The sequence below is a fragment of the Amphiura filiformis genome, chromosome 10, assembly GCF_039555335.1.
Source record: "Amphiura filiformis chromosome 10, Afil_fr2py, whole genome shotgun sequence".
Taxonomy (NCBI): Eukaryota; Metazoa; Echinodermata; class Ophiuroidea; order Amphilepidida; family Amphiuridae; genus Amphiura; species Amphiura filiformis.
Window position 1 is genome coordinate 58,119,577 of NC_092637.1, and position 24,930 is coordinate 58,144,506.

Sequence of the window (24,930 nt, forward strand, 5' to 3'; positions counted from 1 at the left end):
GAATTCGTACGGAATTCTAGGAGCCTGTACACCGAGGTTTGCTGTATACCTCTCTTCAAGCAACACTATTTCCAGACTTTTCTGGGCCTGTTTTCTTTTCTTCTTGTTTAATTGAGTGACATGTGGACCTTTTAGGTAAGTCGAAGCTGCCATTTTTTATACTTCTTAATTTACATTTTTTTATAATTTTTAATTTGCAAGCAGATGAACAAAAAAATCAAACTTTTAGAAAATAATTTTACAAGAAATGCTATAATGTTAACCCTTACTTTGCTGAACGTACATGCACAGCGGTATCCATGTTGCTCCATGCTAAGAATTCGCTCGCGGCAATTATAGACCCGGCATACTATACTAATATTTTTTGACAATCATGGATATTTTAGGGATTGTTAGGGCTATATAACTGCAATGTATTTTTGCTCAATATTCTTACTGGTAATAATGCATTGTTAATTACTGCGAGGAAGCTATATTGGGCATTTTAATTTTAGAATTGCCCATGTGGTTATAAAATCATTGAAACTTACTGTTAACACTAATAATATCGTGTTTATATAATGCATGTTTAGCATTTCAATTTAATAATACGATTTTTTTTAAATGTTTAATAAGATATTTATATTAAATATGTGCATATTATTATTAAATATATTTTATTATAATGTTATAGAGAGAGCCTAATATATTATAATAATAAAAGTATAATTACTAATATTATACTTTTAATATTATATTTTCTATCTCCTCATGGTAATTATTAATCGATGAAATTTTAACACATAAGTTAAGCAGAATGTCACTATTTTGAATATAATAAAATATTTTTAAAGGAGGACGATCCGATTTCATTACATACTATTTCCACCTAGATTGCGTGACCTTGACTTCAACCCCTATATCTATGGTGTTTCAGACCATGCAAATTTCAATCTATTTTGAAAGATTAATTTATGAATAAAAGGTGGGTTATACATTTTACCCTTAAAAATCCAAATAAAACGTCTTTCAGCCCCAATATTGAAGGGCAATGAGAAAACTATGTGTTTCCGTTGATTTAATTTTTTGGAGAAACAGTGCAGATGGGGTTATTGTTGACTCGATCCTCCTTTAAATTTACCTATATAAGGCAAAGCTTCAACGATGAAACCATTTTGGTTTCAGATTTATTTATGGATGTCGTGAGGCGAATTTGCTCATCTCCCCACCCCCGTGATGACATAAATAACTATTTTATGTTAGGCCTACATTCGGCCTAAATATGTCAACAAAATTGTAGTTGTATAACTATTAATTAAGAAGCTTGCAACATTGAATCAAATAGGCACAATTTTGATATGGTCGTGAGTTATTTGGCTTTGAAATTGGTCTGCGTCCAATAAAAGGATGAGAACACCTTAGTTTAATGCAAAACAGGGAGAAAATGCGCCAACAAATTATATATTTGAATATCGAGTAATATAAAGGGCGCATTTAGGGTATAAAACTCTCTTTCATCACCTTTAAAATATCATTATCAAAAACATTCATGAAAATTTGATACAAAACATTCTAACATAATATTATTTATTTTAGTGTTAAAAATATTTTCCAACAAATACTTGCCAAAAAATATCTGCAATGACATTTTGACAGCATTTTGCACATATTGTTGTAGTGTTTGTCATATAAAACCTTTTAAAAGCGTTTGCGTTACCTTTATAATAACGCAGCATTTAGATATTATTAAAATGTTTTTACCAAAACCAAAACACGTTTATAACATGTCTGTAACGTTTTTAGAACATTTTTGTGTTCGATGGGTGGGTCATAATTTACACGTCGGTATTCTTGTTTACATGATTAGGCCTATAAATCCCATGGCCCACGTAGGCCTATTCAAGTTGGTATTCAAGTTGGTCTTATGACTCTACAGATAGGTATCCATCGGATGACAAATGGCATTTTGCATGGTGATATTAGATTAAAATATTTCAAACTATTACCATGGATATATACATGACCTACCTACGACGTGTCAGTCACACAAATTTGAACGTAAAAGACATGCAGATAACGCACAAAAAATATAGCGTACACATTTTACAGAGTAGCATTTTAAATAAATATCACTGTTTGAATTAGGCCTAAAATAACGAACCATTGACATTTGCAAAAGCAGATTACCTATTACTGTTAACATCGCTACCTCAATTTGATAACGTGCCCTAACAATTAGGCCAATGAGCCACAAAAAAAATATCAAAAATTCTTATTAATTTCTTTTCTTTATCTTACATTTTTCGGGGCCAATTACTCAACTTGCTGGGCTAATTAAGCACCATAATTTAGATATGCATGTTATTTGGAACACTGCTTCAATATTGTATTTATTAAAATGTTGACTTTGCAATATCAGATATATGACTTATTGAAGAGCAATTTTTGAGTCATAAAATGAGTAACAGAAAATCATGGAGGGATGATAATATTATTATCTTTTGCTTAACTTCAGATTTCCAATAATAATTAAATTTTCAAAATATTGCATTATAAGTAATAATTTATAGATAATTTATAATCGATCTAAATAATATCATGAGGGTAGTTGTATGCAGTAGATTACAGACTGTGTAGGCCTATATATGGCAATAAAACATAGGGACAAAAACAGCGATAAGGGTTGATGGTTCAACATGGACACCAAATACATAAAAACTGTGTTCACAAAGATCATAAACTTTTGAAATGTTTGAATTTCGTACAACAACCCAGCAAACACAAAACGTTTTCGACATCATTCGCAAAAGGTTATAAAAGGTTGCCAGAAAACGTTTAAATGTCGGGTTATATAAAGGGTACATTAATGGTATAAAACGTTGTCATAACATTAAAAAACAGTTGTTGGTAATTTACTGCACAGCAAACACAAATGTTTTGCAGAAAACATTTAAATATTGGGTTATATAAAGGGTATAGAAACGTTTTAATAACATTCCAAAAACATTTTTGAAAAATTGGTACTAATCATTCTAAACAGAATATTATTTTGGGGTTTGCCCAAAATATTTACAATAACGTTTTTAAAATGTTTTACGACCTTTATATAACCCGACATGTAAATGTTATTAAAAAGTTTTGTAAAAAACATTTTAAGAACATTTCTGTGTTTGCTGGGTGCAAATACATGTATTTTAACATAATGTTATTTAAGTGTTGACAAAATATTTGGCCAAAAATGTTTGCCAAAATAGTTTACAATGACATTTCGAAAACATTTAAAAAATATTGTAATAGTGTGTTTTCATACAAAACGTTTTAAAACGATTTCATGACCTTTATATAACCCGACATTTTAATGTTATTAAAACGTTTTTACCTAAACCATAACCCAAAATATAACTTATTTAAAACGTTTTAAAAACTTTTTTTGTTTGCTGGGAGGCTAACTAACGACATACAGCTTATGGGTTATGCATACATGCCTGTGTAAAATGTCATGAATTTGAAAACTAATAAACAAACCGATATGTCTAAATTGACAATCAGGCCGCACTGCTGATATCAACATTTTCATCAATAAACATTGCAGACGACTATCACGATATTAACAAACTACGAACGCGCGTAAATTATAGTGCAGAACCATGTAGATCGCACAACATTTTATTAAAATGCCAAAATGATAAAAAAAATCCAATATTTGACCAAAAATCGTGATCCTCGTATAGAGGAAAACAATATTAGTTGAAACCTCAAAAATGGAAATGGAAAATTTGCAATTTATAGCCGTTTGACATATTTAAATTTGTCTCATTTTGAGAGCATGATGTCTTAAACTGTGAACGGACATGGAAATATGTGTGATGTTAATCTTGTAACATAGCACTGGTTAGCTAAGTAGGTGGGAGGGATTTCAATTAGAGGCTATTACACTATATTAGCTGAACTGTAAAAAGTACAGAGGTATCTATAACGTGTATGTAGCCTAAATATCTAAATATAACATTTGATGTTTTAATGAGCAAATTTTCATATTGCGACAAAAGTGATTGATACAATTAAAACTTAATTTAATTAATTTAAAAATAAACCACAAAAACGTCTAAAATAAGAAACAAACAAAATAAACCAAAGCAGAGTAAAACACAAATAAACTCTAAATAAATAAAAAGGTTTACTAGGTATATATCATTAGCAATTGAAAAACGTTTTATTTTCACGTCCGTTTTTAACTCTCTCCACGCGAGTTTCAACAATTTCAGAACTGTACATTTTCATGATCATACTTGGAATCGGCATGAAATATGCATTAAAATGAGGTGAGATTTGAATTGGGCGATCCCAGAAAATAATGCACACCCCTTATATGGGAGTAAGTTTATAGTAAAGGAAATATTTGGCACATTTTAACCGGTTTTTTTTTCACAAACTATAAAAATATATTAATTTCTTGGCCCTAATTTTAGAAGTAGGGCCAAATTACTTTTTGGTCGGTTAATAAATAGGTATAAAACAAGGCCAAATCCATAAAATGAAAACATTTTCCTCGATAATGTAGTTTTAACCTACACAAAAAAGGTTAAAAAATGTGTTGTTTGTGATTTCCTCCAAAACAAATTCACCAAATCTGTGTGTATATTATAGGGCCTACACTCTAAATTACAAGGATTTAAAAATAAATTCTTAAAAATTGTAATTTAAGGACCAATCAATTTTAGATTTGAAATTAATCATATAGATTTGAATTTGAATTTTTAAAGATTTGATTTTAAATTCTAAAGGTTTAATTTTAAATCTAATACTTGATTGGTCCCTAATCACAATCCTTTAGGAATTATTTTAAATCCTTGAAATTTAGAGTGTATAGATTCATTGTCTTGCAAACAAAATGTATCATAATAAATTTTGCATGTCGTGAAATAATAAGAAGTAGCGGCATTTTACTAATTACATTCCTTGGACAGCCGCCATTTACTCACAGCTAGCTGACACTGTGCCCCCGCATGGACACTCCTAATATATGACATTTACATATTTACAAGAATGAAATAAGTGAAATTACACCTTTAATTAACGCGGGGGTCAGTCCAGGTCAAACAAACTTATCATGCTTATGGGTAACAAACAATTATATTTCATACAATTATAGCCAGGTGCTTCACAGCGGTTGTTGTATCCCATGTATACGTTGTATAGGGAACTGGTCAATAGTCAGAAGGTTCGCTAGTCCGAAAATCCAGTGAATACTATTTTAAATCCTAATCCCTAACCCTAACCTGAAACCTAAACCCCGGAACCTAAACTTCTCCCTAACCCTAACCTCTAAGCTAAGCCCTATAATCCTAACACTAAACCTAATCTTATAACCCTAAACCTAACTCTGATTAGCCTAACCCTATCCCTATCACTGACCCTAACCCTAATTATGCTATTGATAAACCAGTGTTTACTTTACCGCACAAATCACGCATATTTACGCGTTCACGCTCTTTCCATACCCCTTCAAATACAAATTGAAAAGTCTAATGCGTAACGAGTTCATGTCTTCAATAATTTGATATAGAAAACCACATATTTTCAGGATAAACGAAAATATACCATTCTTCATATTATGAGAATGAAACATGGGATTGTGGCAGCTAGGTTTTTAAGCGTCCTGCCAAAAAAAATGGGTCCTCAATTTAGTGAATGAATCGGACATTTTTGAAATTTAAAAAATACCCTCTTCAAAGGAACAAAATCACACAAACGGAATATACCCCTTTAGCAAAATACTTAAATAAACCACTGATGATAACCCCAACCCTAACCTTAATTGTGACCCTAATCCTAACCTAAAATGCTCAAAACCATTGTTGGACCTATCACCCTCTGACTATTGGGCTGTCCCCGTTGTGTAGTGTGTAATAGGATCCAGCATGTTTTCAGTTTACTAATGAGATAATTATCAAATTGCTTGGATGCCATGGGCGTGAGGGGATGCTCCACAATACATAAAACTTGGAATTTTATAATTTGACTTTTATGAAACAGACAATTCAATTAAAAATACCTCAGCTTCCAGAATTTGCGCATAATTAAAAAACTATGTACACATATCAGTTAAAGTTGGAATATCGTTCAATTTCTTGCCATGTCTTGCTTAACACATGCAAACATATCAAATCAATCTGGAGAAGAAAGGATATTCGTATAATTTCAGAGTGTGCATCTCACCAAAAAGGAACAAAACAGAATGTCTCAACAACAACAACAACAACAACAATAATAATAAGTTGATATTACTAAAAAATAACATCCATTGAGATTTCTTTAAAGATAACACCCATTTTTATTGCAAAACTTGTCAAATTGCAAATATGTTAAGAAAATTATTATTGGAGCTTTATTGTTATTATTATTATTATTATTATTATTATTATTATTATTATTATTATTATTATTATTATTATTATTATTATTATTATTATTGCTTTTTGGTTTGTTTTTGTTTTTCAGTATTGACTTGAAGTTCGATACCCAGCAAAATGTTTTAAAACATTGTTAACGTGTCATAAACGCGTTTTGATTTTATTCAAAACATTTGAATATAATTATAGTATACTATTTAAATATCGGGTTATATAATGTTATGAAAACGTTTTAAAGCATTTGATATATGTAAAAAAAGAGCTATAAACAACATTTTAAGAATGTTATCAAATTTTATTATAAATATTTTTGGGCAATCATGTTTGTAAACTATTTTGGCAACACTTGAACAACATGCATGTTAGAATGTTTTGCATCAAGTTTTCAAAAAATGTATTGTGACTATTATTTAAACGTTTTATACATTTTATATAACCCAAGATTTAAACGTTTCCTGGAAAACGTTTTGTGTTTGCAGGGTACTGACTTGTTTCTACGACCGATATGATGTGTCTTTATGTGTGTGTGTTATTGTTTTCTGTGTTGTCTTTTTTAATTATTTTATGTTTGTTGTTTACCTATATAATGACATACAAAAATGTCGCAACAAAAACCTAACAGTTACTTTTAAAGTTCTGTTAAAGATGACAATGTTATTGTTTAGTTCAATATTATAAGCTATAGTTACATTTTCGAGAGAACTCTAATTAGTGAACATTGGTTGTTGCAATCAAAAGTTATGATGACAACAAGACACCCTATCAAATCCCCGCTTGAGACACTACCGTGTGTGTAATTACAGTCAAAAACATTGTAATCATTCATGCGTGTGTGTCTGCAGCATGTTTGGACAGGTTGTCTTGTAGTCTTCATAACTTATGATTGCAACAATTAAAGTTCTATTAAACGATGAAATATTATTTTTGGTCATCAACTATAAACAATCAATTCAGACTATGTATTTCTAACACATTCTTTCCTGGAAAATTTCATCGTGCATTAGTTTCTACTGTCGCTGCAATTATCAGGCCACAGATCCTGGAAAGAAAGATTTTTTCAAGGATCTGCACTTCAACTATAAAAGTCCAAGTTCATTTTCAGGTACCTAGTACTCCTACATATTGCAAAACGCTTCCTTAAACACAATGTTTAAGTTTTTAACACTCCTGGTGTTTAGAGTTAAACTAAAAGTATTTACTTTAACATTTTGATGTATTTAAGTATAAATTTTAGAGTGCGAATATTTGAATTGAATATGTAGAAGTATAGATTTCTGGAAAAAAAACCCAGTAATTTCTAAAAACAACGTGAATACCAACTAATTTCAGTTGATAATAAACACATTTAAGTGTTAAAACAGTGTTTCAGAAACCCAAACATTTTTATCTGCAGTGTAGAAGCATTGAGATCAAAGATTGTATCACAAACCCTGATTACTCCGTGCAGTTAAAGTCAAACAATATCCTTCCTTACCCAACATTAAAACTTCATACAGATGATCTTTAAACAATTCCTTAGCAATCATTTTCTTCACTCAATAAGTCATTCACACTCCATTATGATTAAGAGTTGTACTAAGTTTATACCGAGGCATTCAACATTCAACTTGACTAATGTATACACAGAAAGATTGTGTCAAAATGTATGCGATTATACAGTTATTGTGAAAAAAATTTGAATACTTTATCCTTGTGGAATACAATATTTTGTTCTTGGGAAAACACTCCGATATTTTGACAGTGATCAAAGTGTCCCGTGTAACTGGTACATGAGGAATAATTATTTTGTTATCCCATCCACCATTGTCCACTACGAACCCAGTGTAAAGTCGCCAGTACACACTCAGAGATATGGACCAATAAACCAAATAACATTCAATAGAAAACAAAGGATTTTAAGGCAAAATATTGAATTTTGAGTACCAAGTTTACAAGCAATAGTGGCATGTGATATACCATATATACGCGCGTGCTTACGCCCAAACGACTTAAGGTAATCGTAGATCCCTCCTTTGCGCTCATTTTAGTGATCAAATTATACCCCAGCACCTTACCCGGGGGTAGGGCCGGACATCAAAAATGACCATGGTGGAGGTGAAACCCAAGAAAATATCCAAGATTTTAATTTCGCTCTTGTAAAATTATTCCTAGAGCTATACATTTGTACCAAATATAACGGTATATTATGATGTTTGTAATTGGAAATTAGGGGGTCCACTTCGTAGTGTTTACAATTTTAGGGTAAAGGTGACAAGACCTAAAAATGAGGTCCTGCATTGATTTTGGGGACATGTCGTGATTAAAAAAAACCTCTTTTTCTGAAATAAAAATAGTTAAATAAGTGAAAAGAAAAATATTTACTAGAATGACAGAACTTGGATATCAACTATTTTCAGTTGTTAATAAACACATCTGTCTATTAAAATAGTGTTTCAGAAAGAAAACAAAATTTTTATCTACAGTGTAGAAGCCTTGTATCACAACCCCTGATTTTATGTATTACACCATGACCATGCAGATAAAGTCACACAAAATGATTCCTTTATATCTTTATAACTTTATATCATCCTCATGCAGGTGATCTTTATAAAAATTCTTCAGCAATCCTTTCGACATTTTTCTTCACTCAATAAGTCATTTCCACTCCATTGACTCTGCTCATATGTTTAGAGTTGTACTAAATTTATACCGCGGCATTCAACATGTTCAACTTTACTAATGTATAAGCAGAAAGATTTCGCTTTCATCACCTTCAAAATGAAAGCGATTATACCGTTATGGAAAAAAAAGTACTTTATTTTTGTTAAACATGCATGTTGAATACAATGTTTTGTTTTGGGGTAGAGAGTCCGATATTTTGACAGTGATCTAAGCGTCTCGTGTAACTGGTACACGGGGAATACTTTTTTGGATATTATATTGCACTAGGTATCGTGGTAAAAAAGATGTCTTTGTCAAACAAAATAGTTACTAGATTGACAGAAGTTAATGACACTTTTAATATGGTAACATTGTGTTGTTTTTATAATAATGTGCAAACCACTCATCATGCCAAACATTGTATTCGCATACCCTTTCATCTTGCGAATGGTAGTGAGCTTTGGCAAAATTGCATTGATCATGTTGATCATTTCATAGCGACTTTGTAAATTTGATGTGCAACAAAGAATTTTAATAATGACTTTGAATTGAATTGAATTGAACTGAATAGAATTGCATTGAATTGGATTCAGTTGAATTGAATTGAATTGAATTGAATGAACATTGAAATTATATTATTGTTTGTTTGTTTGTTTTCAATGTTCTTTTGAAGAGATGTTGTAAGCATTTTGCGGTGGCTGAGTCAGAGGGGGGAATGTTGTTTCTAATGGTCGCGCTTAGTGTCATTAATGAAATAACTATCCTATCAAAAGTTTATGGTGACTGCATCTTTCCATGCTTTGTTTTTCTTTTTTAAGTGGTGTGCAAAAACGTATCTAATGTAGTCATGTTTCCCTATATGGGTTACAACTACACTCCAAAAACTGTGTATCCATTTCCTATCACATTACGTATCAAATTCCTAATCATTAATATTCAATGGCTTTTACCCACCAATTCACGTCAAAGTGAAGAGGCAGGGGTGTGTTTAAAAAGTGTGTAAAAGCGTTTAAATGCTAAACACTTTTTGAAGTGTAGGTTACAATTTGAACATGCACTTTGAATTTCAACATGGCCTATAACATGATTATCAGGGGCTGAGAACCAGAAAGACTTAACTCACAAAGGAAACTTTTGTGAGTAAAGGCTTTCTGGTTCTGAACCCTCGATATAGCGTGTACCCCAGTTTTTACATCACTAAGTCATCTGCAGTGAACCTGTGAGCATGTCCAACTAGGCATATAAAGACCATCATCATCCATAGTAAGTGATTTCATCTTCATACAAGCCTTGATGACATTTCACTCAAGATGATAGTCCCAGGGATGCAGCTCATCATAGTTGTTGTATTAGTCTCGGCATGTAACACTCAACTTGACCTATGTGTCATTATAGTACAACGTGTGGCATACGGCCCAGTACATGCACTGTAGATTGATTCACCCATTGAAAAATCTTTAGATTAAAATGTTATATATTAATAACTTCAAATCTGATTCCGGGCATGTTTGTACTCATTTTAATGCATTTTTCACGTAGATTGCGAATTATTTAATAAAAATATAAAATTCTGAAAAAAAAATGCAATTTGGAAATGTTGGCCCTGCATCGAGCACTCAATGATAGCAAGTGCAGGGTTATGAAGAAATGTGGAGTAATACTTCGCAGGGGGCAGATGGTCGGGTTTCCCTTCAGGCATTGATAAACATTTGGCGACGAGGATGAGACGAGAGAGATGAAGATAAGAGAGATGCTATGGCTCAAACAGCCTCATACATAAACACACAGTTCTTTAACCCCAATATATTCGTACATTCACAGAATGACATTCGAATATGTTGGGTATAAAAACTCATACTCAGCAGCTTGATGTCAAATTTTGAGCAATGGTTGTTCAACGGAGGTTATTGAACTCTGACATTAAACATGAGATCATTCTAGCTGGTTAATGCTCTGCGTGCTAGTAATAGGCTTCAACATAAAAAGTTTTAAGATATTTTCTAAAAATATGAAAAGCTATCTCAAGAAACACTGAACCAATACTGGGCTTGTTTATAATCATTTTTATTGATTTTTCATGCTGATTACAAATATGGCCATGAAAATATACAGTTTTGAAATATTTCAATTTTTACAAAAAAAATTGAAACTTGTCGTCTGCAGTCGAGTCGAGCATGGTTAAGTAATAATGATACATAAAATAACTGGATTGAAAATGTCTGCGCTAGGGATCAATGGATGAGGCGTTTAGAAGTTCACAGAGTTGATGACATTTGATTTATTAAATTCAATTTTAAGTGATTTTCACATCGTGTATGTCAAACGGTATTATGTTCTATATCTTACATGATGAATTATAATTCAGATGCTTTATTTCTACAGTCGTTTCATGTTGTTGCCTGTTGAAGGAACTAAGCATGCAGACACACGTACACACACCAACTTTTATCGGCGTTCTGCTTTATAAAAAAAAGAAAAAAAAGACGAAGCAACAGAAAAGGAAAAAACTCTCCTACCTAAATTAGTTAAAGTCATAATGTACAATTTACAATTACAAAGTTAGGTGTAAGTTGGCACATGTGTCAACATTACAAATATGCGGCCAAACAATTAGGTTTGAATAAAATAAATAATTTCATATTAGTTTTTTAATGTAAGTTCAACAATTGAAGTTTTTTCAATTTTCTCAACTTATATATAGCTAATTTGACTATGTTTTTTTTTTTTGGGGTTTTTTTTTTTTTTTTTTGGGGGTTTTTGTTTTGTTTCTTGTTTGCTGTTTGCTTCTTGGTATTGTTTTGTTTTGTTGTTGTATAGATGGAATTATTGTTGTTTTGTTTTGTATTTTGCTCAGTGACACAAACTGTTCTGTTGCTCAGGTTATTTGCTTTTGAAAGGAATAGACCAGTTTTAAAATGTCAAAAGAGAATGATTTGCTATTATTGTTGAAAACAAATAAAGATATTTCTACAAAATAATACAACACTGCACAAATAGTGTTAAACATTTAAACGATTTACTAAACATATTGTTGCTTGCTGCCCACATTTTATAAACCTGTTTAATTAATAAACATATTTAGGGTATTAATGTATAATATTTAGCCACTAAACATTGATATGTTTAGGAATGTGTTCAAAAGCTCAACACAGTTTTTGAAGTGTACTATACGACCCCCACATGTAACAAAACACACAGAACCATCCCTTCTACAATAGTCTTATAAGGCAAATGGTCATTACAGATTTTTTTACGTCGGAAATAATCGCAGATTAATAATGTTGGGCCTAAACAAGGTGCAGTTATGAATTTCCGATAGTACGTAGGCCTACGTACCTCGATATAAATTGATATCCGTAATCTAATAACGATAACTTTGCCAGATTCCATACCATTGACATTGACACATCTTATTTTGAAACATACCTAAGCTTACCTCATTTTATCGTGTAATACTTTTTAAATCTTATTACAGTTATCTTAGTCATGTTAGTGGGTGAAATTGATTCGAAATGTATACTCTAAATGAAAACTATTGTAAAAATTACTCAATATTTAGTAAAAAATGAACAGAGCACCAAAATGAGTCAAATGGAACTCAATATTGATTGATTTTTAATCAATATGAGTACAATTTAATCAACATTGAGTCCAATTCACTCATTTGGTTCCTATTATTCAATAGTTGAGTGATATTTATTTGCAGTGAATTATAAAGAACATTTTGCCACCATAACTTAGTCCGACTGACCGTAAAAGCCAGGCAATAATAACCATAACCCATAGACTCTGGTCTTCAGAGTCTATGCATAACCTTATTCTTGACAGATTTCTTCATGCATCCTGGCACAAACCCCAACCAAATTAATCTACCCTTTTTCTTTCAGCGTAACATGAACTTAACAAACTATTAACAAACTACGCTGCTATTTTTAACAGCTATTTGGACACTTGATACATTAACCGCATCCCAAATACGCATCCCAATTCCAGTGAGTAATTACCCGATACCCATCATTGGTATTACTCAAGTCTATAGCGAACTTAACCCTTTGCCGGATATTTGTATATTTAGAGCAGACGACAAAAGCATGAAGATATAGTTGGAAAATTTACAAATTGTCAGGACAGTATGATAATTGCATACAACACGTTTATTTATACGATTTTTAGATAAGTTCATTATCAGTCGGTTCATTAGGTCTATATACATGTTAATTAGTGCTCCACAATCTTTTAGAGCCTTCTGGTGCTGAGAGCATTACATTCTATAGTATATCTAGAAAAAAAACTGCCATCTCCCTTAGAGGTACTCGTATATGCTGACGAGTCATAACCAGGGACAGGCGATTTTCGCGGCGCGAAATCGCGCGACGCGCCGCGAAATTTTCCTTTCTCCGCGCAATTTCATTTTCTCCGCGAAATTCATGTTTTTCCGTGCAATTCACTATGAAATGTGAACAAAAATGGTGTTTTGTTTGTCTGTATTGAAATATCAGCCTTGTTTGAAGAGTACGCGATAGATTAACAAAAACATGAATGTAACCATTTACTAATTTGTCTCGTACCAGTGTTGTTTACTTTCGCGTATGGGGGTACTTCTCTAATTCTGTGGGATGTACGTATATTAGTAGGGGTGAAAATAATGATTCCGTGACCAAATCACGGGAAATATGATTTGAAAGTGTTTGTTTGTTTCTTTTTTTTCTTTCTTTACTTTGAAGCATGTAAAACATATGAAATGGTCAAATGGTGTGAAAAACTCCAGATAGAGGGCGCTTTTCAAAATGGCCGCCTAAATGCCTAAATTGGTCAAAAATTGCCACAAATTTTGTGATTTAGATATCATAATGTTAAACATACATAATACTCTGCATGACACGGTATATAATTTCATATTATGATATGGTTTTTTTCTTCCTGTGTTTTATATGTATGTTTTATGTATAAAAGTTCCGCGCAATCTCCGCGCAATTAGCTGATTTTTTCCGCGCATTTCCGCGCAATTTGCTATATTTTTCCGCGCAATTTGCTATTTTTTTCCGCGCAAATCGCCTGTCCCTGGTCATAACTGGTGAGGACACAGCTCCGGCAAATTCTTTACATGTTTCAAACCTATTGCCCGCTTTGGTATGCGTACAGTATCAACCAGTCATTAGTTAACGTGTATATCACTATGGACCACAATAGCCTCATCCCAATGGCATAGTTCAATAACCTCAATTAAACACTCATAGTGCAAAATTTGACCTCAAATTACAGAGTATGAGTTTTTGTACCTAAATTTTCTAAGGTCATTCAATGAATGTACAAATGTATTGGGGTTAAAGAACTGTGCCCTGATAGATGAACATGTTGTGGTTCCTAGTGTATACGAGGAAGAGATATACAATACACCTTATATTTATGGAAGTTGATGAAATGAAACAGTAATTTGTTTGGGTGGCCGAATGGCCGATATGTTATGATGGAATATTGTTGTGGCGATTGTTTTACTATATCATGTGTGAAGAATAAAATCAAGCTGCACCTGTGTACTTCTTCTTCTACAGTTTTCAAATGATAGTTTGTGATACACCCAAAGCAATAAACAGTGATAATGAATCATATGAAAATGACACACGATCTGTTATCATGGTTATAAAACATGTAAAATGACCATGTTGAAACAAAAAGGGCCCAGTTTCTTATCCATGCAAACACTTCAAATAATAAATAATAATAATAACAGGGAACAGAGCAACAAAAATTAGTGAATTCAACTTAATGTTGATTAAATTGTACTCATATTAGGCTGTTCCTACAAATTTCAAATATTTTTACAATTTCCCAAATGTCACTGCATGCAGATAGAGAATGGAAAAGTAGGAGATGAAAACAGATCAACACTATTTTTTACCCGATTCTTCTTAATACTGAAATGTTCAATTGCGGGTTTTTTGTTGTAATTTGGATAATTTAATGCTCTGAAATGGCATGTGATCTGCGTGGTTTTAAAATACTTTAACATTTCGTTCGATTAAAATCGATATGCTATTATATTTAAAGAAAATAATCTGCAGATAGTGGACTGGTTACTGGTATAAAATAATCCGAAGTTGCTTTAGATCCAATAATGGCGGACGCCAAAGTCGTCGCTCGGTGTGTATAGCTGACTCTATAAGTGAGTGTAATGTTTCTGTGTATGCTTTTTTATGTGAGTAAGTTTAGCTGTGAGTATTTTATGAGTGTACGCTTTGTATATGAGACTGCATTCTTGCTGATGATTGTGAATGTAATTTGTGAGTGAGGATTTCTAATTTTTGTTTGTTTTTGTTTTTGTTTTTTTTGTTTTTTTGCGGCGTGAATAATTTTAAATACGTTTGGTGTGTTGTGGCAATATCAGTGCTTGATTCTTGTGCAATATTTAAAAAAAAATTTTTATTAATAAGTGTTTTCTATTACTGTTGTAATTTGATTATTCATGTATTGATTCTGTATGTTTTATACCATGTAAAAAAAATACGCAATGTGGCCTTAGGGCCACGAGGTTATTTTTTAAATAAAATTGAATTGAATTGATCACCGTAGTGTTGGAATATCTACTTCAAATGTCCAGATGCAGCCAGGATATACTCGTGATTCATACCGGGATTTACCGTATAGCATGCTTTTACAAACGGCAAGCTCATATCATCATATACTATACCATGTACGGTACCCGAACAGTGAGTGTACAGTATATAGTAAACATGTGTAATTTGAATGGACCGCCACCGTGGAGGATACCCTCTTATTTATTTTGTTTATTTATAAGCTATACTTATACGGTACGTGCTTTATTGTCTCACTATAATACGAGTATCATTGTGTATTTTGTGTCTCAACAACATGTATACATGGGACTAGATACATGCAGGATATTGACTTTCATCTTCCCGATTATGAACAATTTGTGATCATTCCTTGTCAGTTGCATCTCATCAGATGTCCAAAACAACGTTTTATTGATACAAAACAATGGATTTTAAAAGGAGAAAGAAAGGAATGAACACACAATGCCACGGCCCAGTATGCTGCGTATTTAAACCATCATGGATTAAACCGCTTACACTATTACGGAATACGTCACTACTATTAAACATCAAGGAATTGGAAAGCATGAATCTCATGTTCCCCAAAATACTGTGCAAACGTTGCTATCTGATCCCTTAAATTATAAGCTTTTAACTCAATTTTCATTATTTAAATCAATTTATTATTCAAAATAACATTTTAATGTTTTGCAAAAGTTCATTCTACAAATTATATACTTTGAAAACGTGCTTAATTTATTATTGTTAACATGTTAATGAGTTATGTACGATTTACAAAAGTATTGTTGTTTCAGCCCTCTTTAGTCTTTACAACATGACTTAAGAACCACAGGAACTACAAAAGTATATCTGTGATATTTGAATTCTTCTACACACTCGCTATGAAATGATGAATGCATTTATTGCCAAAGCTCACAACAATTCGCAAGATACTGTGAACTACCAAATCTCAACAGTTTAAAATACATTAGTTGCTTACTTTAAACTAGTTGTGGTGTAACCCTGGTCCTATGGGCCGGGTTACGTGCTGGGGTAACAAAGGATGGATCTACGATTAGCTTGAGGTGTTTGGGCGTAAACACGCGCGTTGTTTTCTATCGGGTGAAATTGACGGGGAAATTGACCGTTAAAAATTACTCAATGTTGCGTAAAACGGGAATAGAGCTACAAAATGAGTCAAATGGAACTCAATATGAGTACAATTTAATCAACATTGAGTTCAATTCACTCTGTTTGTTGCTCTGTTCCCTTTTACTCAACAGTTGAGTGATAATGGCTTGCAGTGTGCTTAACTTAATCCTTCAAACAGTGGACAAGTTTAACGCTTTTTACAACTTAGTCTAGAAAGAAACCTATTTTAATAAACGCAGAGTTTTAGTTCGAAAAAAGAAAGCCTGCGTCTGATAATCATTTTTCGACTAAAATGGACCCCCAAACACCCCCCCCCCCCCTCAAAAAAGGAAGTTGTGATTTTTTGTGGTGAAATGGTGACTACAATCTTTAGACCACACACTACACACGCCCTAAATACTGAGGTAGAAGTAAATAAAAGCCCACGTATGAAGACAAGTATCCCAATCATTCCGTTATCTCGATAGATGCGGCGAAGATTCATTGCTTATAAATCTTAGTAACTTTGATGATAAATCTTTATACTGTGCTGATAAAATATGGATGTGTGGTATACTGCCAATCTGATTCGCCGATATACACATTCTCGATCTAGACGCTGTTGAATAGATTATTTAGGTTCAAAATTAAAAGACACGTAATTTAGCAGTGAAACTAAAACGGATTTTATTTTTATTCAGAAGTCTTGCAATAGGCATGATAATAATTCCAACCAACTCATTCTACTTTATTGTACGTTTCTTAACATGTTTTATGCCTATTTCCGCCAATATCAGGGTTTGCAGTGGGAGCAACTTCATTTCCATTCGATATTCAGTTTTCAAGTTTACACTATGGAGGGATTAGGGAGTTTAACCTTTCTTTTTTATGGGGGTGACTTTAAGGAGGTTGACATTTTCTTTTTGGAGGGTTGAGGTAGCAAACCAACTCATTGGGGGCACAGTCCTGTAAACACAAAGAAATCCTTATTTTGGTGCCCAAAATAGTGTAAAATTTAAAATTGACAAGGTTCTTTTACTTTTATATTGGGGAAAGGTTGTGTAAAATTTAAACTTCGCCAAGTAGATGCAAACCTCATTTCACCTCAATTTTGGGCTAAAATAATATAAACTTTAAAAATATTTTGCGCTTCGCGGACAATTATCATAGTAGCAGAGGACTGAAATGGTGCCTACCGGGGATTATTTTGCCCCCTCAGACAACTGACCCTGATACGCCACTGAACATATAAAATACTTACACCCCTCCTAAAATGATTTTTACAAAGACCACACTGTTCGGATGTCCCTTTAAGATCAATAGCAATTACAAATACTACAAGTCCAACATGGGTCACAAACATCAATGCTCATTAAGACAAACTCCTCGCATTCTAAAATGATAAATTAAGGGATAAATCAACTTCATACCAATCTTCATCCCAGCTACATGATGACTAGAAAAACGAAGATGAACCTTGTCTGATAACTCTACAGCACGTAACAAGATAGGAATGTAAGCCATGCCATTTATCATGATAATATGTGAGTTAGCCGGGGAGTCATCATATAAACTGTGGTATGGGCCTGGTCGGTTGATACAGCTGTAGTTCCTAGGCTGTACTAGTATGCATATGTGACCACGGTGATCGAACCGTGTATTAAAATAAGACTGATGTCGCAAAGTAAAAATTTAAGTTTTGATACTGTGCAATATTCATTCATTATCAAACATTTGCATCTAACCCAAATAGGCATCTACATGCATAGAATGACCTTTGAGTATGTTGGGTACAGTAACTCATATTCCACAACTCGAGGTCAACTTTGAGCTAAGCTTGTTGAATGGAGGTCATTGAACTTTTCAATGGAGATGAGATTGGCTGATAGTGTATAGAGTAAACTGATACCTTAATCACATCTGTAAGGTCTGCGGTTTGTAAATCAAGGCGGGTCATAGTACGCGTTTATGAATGACATTTGCATGTAGTGAAAAACGAAATCAGTAATATATTAATTTTAACAATTTAATTAATTAATTATAACAATTTTCATATATTCATCTGAACTTGCTATTTTTTTTTTATTACTGCACACACTTTTTACAAATATTTATGCCATAACTCAATATGAAACACCATTTTTTTCTCATAACTATTCATAAGTATGATGTTATGTAATGAGGTGATAGTCATTAGGATCCTGCTTCACTTCTTCCTTTTAGGCCTAGTTTGAAACTATTTACAAAAAAAATTATATTTTGATGCAAACTTAAATATTTAGGAGGCGACATGATCTACAACATGAACAACATACATAAATACTTTATCGTCATGTATTATCAAAAATATATATATATCATATGAATAGGAAGACAGCAAGGTGTTTGCGTATGAACAAAAGAAAGCATCGTTAACACCCATCCTGCCCATGCGTTTGGCCACTACCAATCCAAGCCTACCGTAAATTAACATTTGCCGACTTTCGTCTCATTTACTCGAGCTGACTCACGAATCATGAAGTTGAGATAGCAAGGGTCGAGGGAGATAACGCAATGTGTGGAGGATGCGACTGGTATGCAGGTCTCAGTGCACATGTGGATGTCAGCATAGCAATGCATTAAAGCGATGCACAGTCAATACAAAATTGTGTTGTTGATGCTGTGGTTACTGTTGTTGTTGTTGTTGTTGTTGGTGTTGTTGTTGTTGTTATGTTGTTGTCCAAGAAACAACAGTACAACTTTATGTGTGCATGGCATATTTGAAACAATATATACCGGTATGTGGGTTTTCAGGTGTAAAATGTAAAAGCGTGAAACAAAAGCGTGAATGAAATTTTCTCTCTTCAAGGAGCCTTATAAAGTATTACTCAATAGAAAGTTGTCCCTTATATTATACCTTAAGTGGTCGACATTTTACTGTTTTGGAGTGAAATTTCACTATTTTTGGGAGTGATTTTCGCTCTTTTTGTAGTGCATGAACTCACTCCTTTACATTAGCTAGATCACGTATAGGCCTATTAGTTACAGCTGTTTACTGATTTGATCAGTTCTGCACTACGTTTTGATTAACTTATACTACGTTTCAAACGATTATCCAATAGAACGACATTTTCAATTACGAATAAGGAAAATCAATCAATATATGTTTGAATCCAAATTATCTCTTTATTCATACGATAAATAACATACAGAAAGAAAAAACAAGCAAAGTTGACGGTAAAGTAGACTTTCCCGATTCTGGGGCTCCAGCTCAAATAAATTCTATATTCATTATTATACAATAAAACATTATTACCATGATTACATCCAATTTGGTTGTATTGCATGCTTCCGTGGTATTGGTGGGTGTCTTTGTGTGGGGTGGGGGAGCTTTAACGATACATGTCACAAAGAAACGAACAAGTCGTGCCTCTCAAATTATACATTACGTCATATCTATGTTTAGTATCACTCGATGATGAAACGTGCTTGATGATAAATGTTTATAATAAACTTGTCTTGTAAAGTTTGTATACAACATAATGCTATGCTAATCATTACAATAAATTATATCAGCAGTGAACTTATTTCCTCACGGGAAATGTCGTTATCAGATTTGGTACGTGCAGGAACCCAGCAAACACAAAACGTTTTCGACATCATTCGCAAAAGGTTATAAAAGGTTGTCAGAAAACGTTTAAATGTCGGGTTATATAAAGGGTATATTAAGAGTATAAAACGTTTTCATAACCTTAAAAACATTTTTGATAATCTACTGCTCAGCAAACAAAAATGTTTTACAGAAAACGTTTAAATGTCGGGTTATATAAATGGTATAAAAACGTTTTAATAACATTCCAAAAACATTCTTGAACACTTGATACAAAACTTTCTAAACAGAATGTTATTTTTGGGTTGAAAAAATATTTTGCGAAAAATGTTTGACCAAAATATTTTCAATAACGTTTTAAAAACATTTTCATGACCTTTATATAACCCGACATTTAAATGTTATTAAAAGGTTTTGAAAAAACATTTTAAGAACATTCCTGTGTTTGCTGGGTTCAAATATTTCAACATAATGTTATTTAATTGGGATTCCAGGTAAAAACCACATGTGCCTGCTCACGGTCACAAAATTTTTATTGCATGAGGCGAAGGGGCTTTGGTAGTAGGTTACAAAAAGTCACATCAAAAATTCCTCCGGAGCTTGTTGCCATAGCAACGGCAGATTTTATGATTTTAGCGGGTTTTGCTTATTTTGGGGTGAAAATAAGAGAAAATATACACTTTTCTGAATTGCTCTTGACTTAAAATTTGAGGTCAAATTAAAAACGCAACCTTTTCACCATAAAGTACCATCTTTGCACTTTTCACAGGTGTAAAAAATATTTCAATTATATTTCCCCATGTGCAATTTTAGGGATGGGCAACATTGACATTTTAGCACTTTTGAAAAAATGACATTTTTACCCTATCTTTGAAGTCAAAAAACTAATTTTGCTTGAGCACCCATAATTATTTCCTCTTTGGTGGTACTTGAGCAGACATTGCCCTTCCAAATCTGGTGAAAAACTCTGGGGCTATTTGTCCTGTAAAGCCAGTGTTGCCAGAAAGTTTGCCAATTTTCAAAAAAATGCATTTTTCGAAATAATGCATTTTCTACATATTTTCTCATACAACTTTTTATACGACCAACTTAATTGAAATATTGACCCTTTGTGTACAAGATTTGACACACAACTGCTTCCGGAAGCAACACTTCAGAAGAGTCGTGTTGTGCAAAAACCGGTATTGCCAGAAAATCCGACTTTTTAAATCTATAGATATTTCCAATAAGCGTATTTACTACAGGCTCTAGGGAGGAGTTCGTGTACATAACTCTTTCAGAAATTTACCTTGCATTTTCATGTTATATAAATTATGCAAAGACCTTCAAAAATTTTGAGTAAGAAAATCAGATCAAGTGCAATCAAAAATGGCGTCCAAAATGGCCGCCAAATAGGGATTTTCCATTAAAACACACTATAGCAATATACAAATGATCTAATGATGAAAAAATATTGATACAATATGTTTCTAATCAAAGGAAATACATATATGCCCATTTTGTTTCATTCGGATTTTAAAATTCAAAATGGCGTCCAAAATGGCCGCCGGAATAGCCTATTTCCATTGAAATACTCTAGAGCAACATGAAGTTGATATAATAATAAAGTATTCTCATTGGAATTAATTTTTATAACCAAAGGAAATAAATATGCACACAATTTGTTTCATTGGTATCTCTCAAATTCCATTGTTGCCAGAAAGTTTCCCAATTTTTTAAACTGCATTTTTCAAAATAATGCATTTCCTACATATTTATTCATATAACTTTTTACACGACCAATTTAATTGGAATATTTACCCTTTGCATACAAGATTTGACACACAACTGCATCCGGAAGCAACACTTAAAGGCTGCGCAGAAGAGTCGTATTCTGCAAAATCCGGTATTGCCAGAAAAGCTGACTTTTTAAATCTATATTTCCAATAAGTGCATTTTACATAATTAAATTTATTTAAATATTTTAACTGTTACCGTTATTTTATGTAGCTTTATCTGTACATATGCTAGCACGAGCTCATACAGGTTTTGAAACTTGGGCTTGGTGTTGCCAGATAGTATGAAAAACTGCTGTCACCCAAAGACCCCTTAATTTTCCTTTCAATCTGTCACCCAAATACCCTTATATATATCCATTTGAACAGCTAGCAACCAGTCACCTAGGCTATCACTGATTTTGTTACTTCTTTTGAAATAACAAAGCCGTCAAAACCATTTGAAGCCATTTAGAACTAGGTTTTTACATTTAATTTGACTTTTTCTTTTGTCTTTTCAGTTCTGTGAAAAGTATGGAGAGTGCAGAGTATAAAGTTCCTATATAGCTTTTCCCTAGTTAACTTAAAAAAAAAACCCGATAGCCCAGTTAACCCTTTCAACATAGCTGTAGCCTATGAAACTTTTGTAACGTAACTGTAGCCGAGTCCACTTTCCTAACATATTAATACTAGTAGTACTTAATTACAATAGTTTTGCAAGGATGGATTATGTATTACTAATAAAGCCATGACCATGCATGTTACCAAGAAGCTGGTTGATGAAGATACATTAATCATGTGACTAATCAATGTCATAAGAAGTATACCATGAAATCCATTCTAGAAATAATATCAAAACGGAATCCTAAGACTCAAGACCAAAAAGAATCTCAGTAGAACAACATAGATGTTACAAAAGTTACAGTTATCCGACATCCGCCTAGAACAGTTTCATTGTCTCTAGACATTGCTAGAATGGAATTTAGGCTATTATTTCTGATAACATTGATTAGTCACATCATAAAATAAATGTGTCTCAATCAACTAGCCTTGACCTCTTGGTAACATGGTCATTATGTATTTCACCGACTCTCGCATTCTTTTACCATTGCTGGTACTTGTACCATTGCTGGTACTTGGTGTTATCACCAGTTACCCGAAAAAAACCCTGTATTTGGACATAGACCCTATAAATTCATATCTAGGGTCTATGGTGTGGACCGCGCAGCTCCAAAAAACACATGCATTCTACGAAAGTAGAGTTCTGAGAGACTCCTGATTTCAGCTGTAAAAGACTCTAAATTGGTCATTCCTTACATTATTTTGGTTATTCCAGAGGATTTTCAACCAGTGAGTTAAGAAAGACCCTTGATTCTAACCGTTTGCAGGTTCGAAAGGCCCCCTCTTACCGGTTCGCCGTCAGCTCCCAAAGACCCACCATCTCCAAATTCCGGTTCAGTGGAGCATACCGACCCCGGGAGGGGGGCACTTTATCTCATCAAGCGAAACATCGTGGGAAGTGGGATAGCTTTATTAGCCAGAATCCATCCTTGCAACCAGATTTTAGGTACTAGCACTCAGAAGTTAGGAAGATTGACTCTGCTACATACTAGCTACGTTACGAAAGTTGAATAGGTTACAGTTATGTTGAGAAAAGTTAACTGGGCTATAGCTATATTAACCCTAACCGCCTAGGGGCTTTTTGGCGAGGGGAAGGGAAAGAAGGAAAGAATAAAGAGAGAAAAGAAGGAAAGAAGTTGTTTGATCTGGGTGGGATTCGAACTCGAGACCCCTCGCATGCCAAGCACTCGGTCGGCGACACTTTGTCACGGGTCTTGGGCTTCGCTGGCCAGCGAAACCGTGCCTATATATCACTTAGGGCGATTGCGTCATCACACCACGTGGGATGCATGCACGAACAGCGCATATATCAAGTAGTATTTTGTAGCATTCAGGAGGGTTAGGGTTAAGATAGTTAAGATAGATAACTATATGCTACAGCTATAAATAGGAACGTTGACTAGACTACAACTACTAAAGTTCACTATGCTACAGCTTTGTACTCTCCAAATAAGTAATCATGGCATCACACTGCTTATTCCATTTGGCTCACGGATCGGAAATATGAATTCCATTTGTATTTAATTATTACTAGGACATTAACTGGAAATATCCTAATTTGGCGGCCATTTTGGATTCCATCTTGAATTGCAGAGATTGAAATGAAACAAATTGTGCGCATATATTTATTTCTTTTAGTTATAAAAATTAACTCCATTGAAAACACTTTATTATTATATCAATTTCATGTTGCTCTAGAGTATTTCAATGGAAATATGCTATTCTGGCGGCCATTTTGGACGCCATTTTGAATTTTGGACGCCGAATGAAACAAAATGGGCACATATTTATTTCCGCTGAATAGAAACATCAATTGCATCGATAATTTTTCATCATTAGATCATTAGCATGTTGCTATAGTGTGTTTTAATGGAAACCCCTATTTGGCGGCCATTTTTTGACGCCATCTTTAATTGCACTTGATCTGATCTTCTTACCCAAACTTTTTTTGAAGGTCTTTGTATATAACATGAAAATTCAAGGTAAATCTCTGAAAGAGTCATGTACACAAACTCCCCCCTAGAGCCTGTAGTAAATGCGCTTATTGGAAATATAGATTTAAAAAGTCAGATTTTCTGGCAATACCGGTTTTTGCAGAACACTACTCTTCTGCATCCTTTCAGTGTTGCTTCCGGAAGCAGTTGTGTGTCAAATCTTGTACGCAAAGGGTCAATATTTCAATTAAGTTGGCCGTATAAAAAGTTATATGAGTAAATATGTAGAAAATGCATTATTTCGAAAAATGCATT

General features: G+C 33.3%; 1 pseudogene; it reads left to right on the forward strand.

Moving 5' to 3' along the window:
• LOC140163065 (twitchin-like) overlaps window positions 1–24,930 on the forward strand; it is a 213,033-nt pseudogene continuing 188,103 nt past the window's right edge.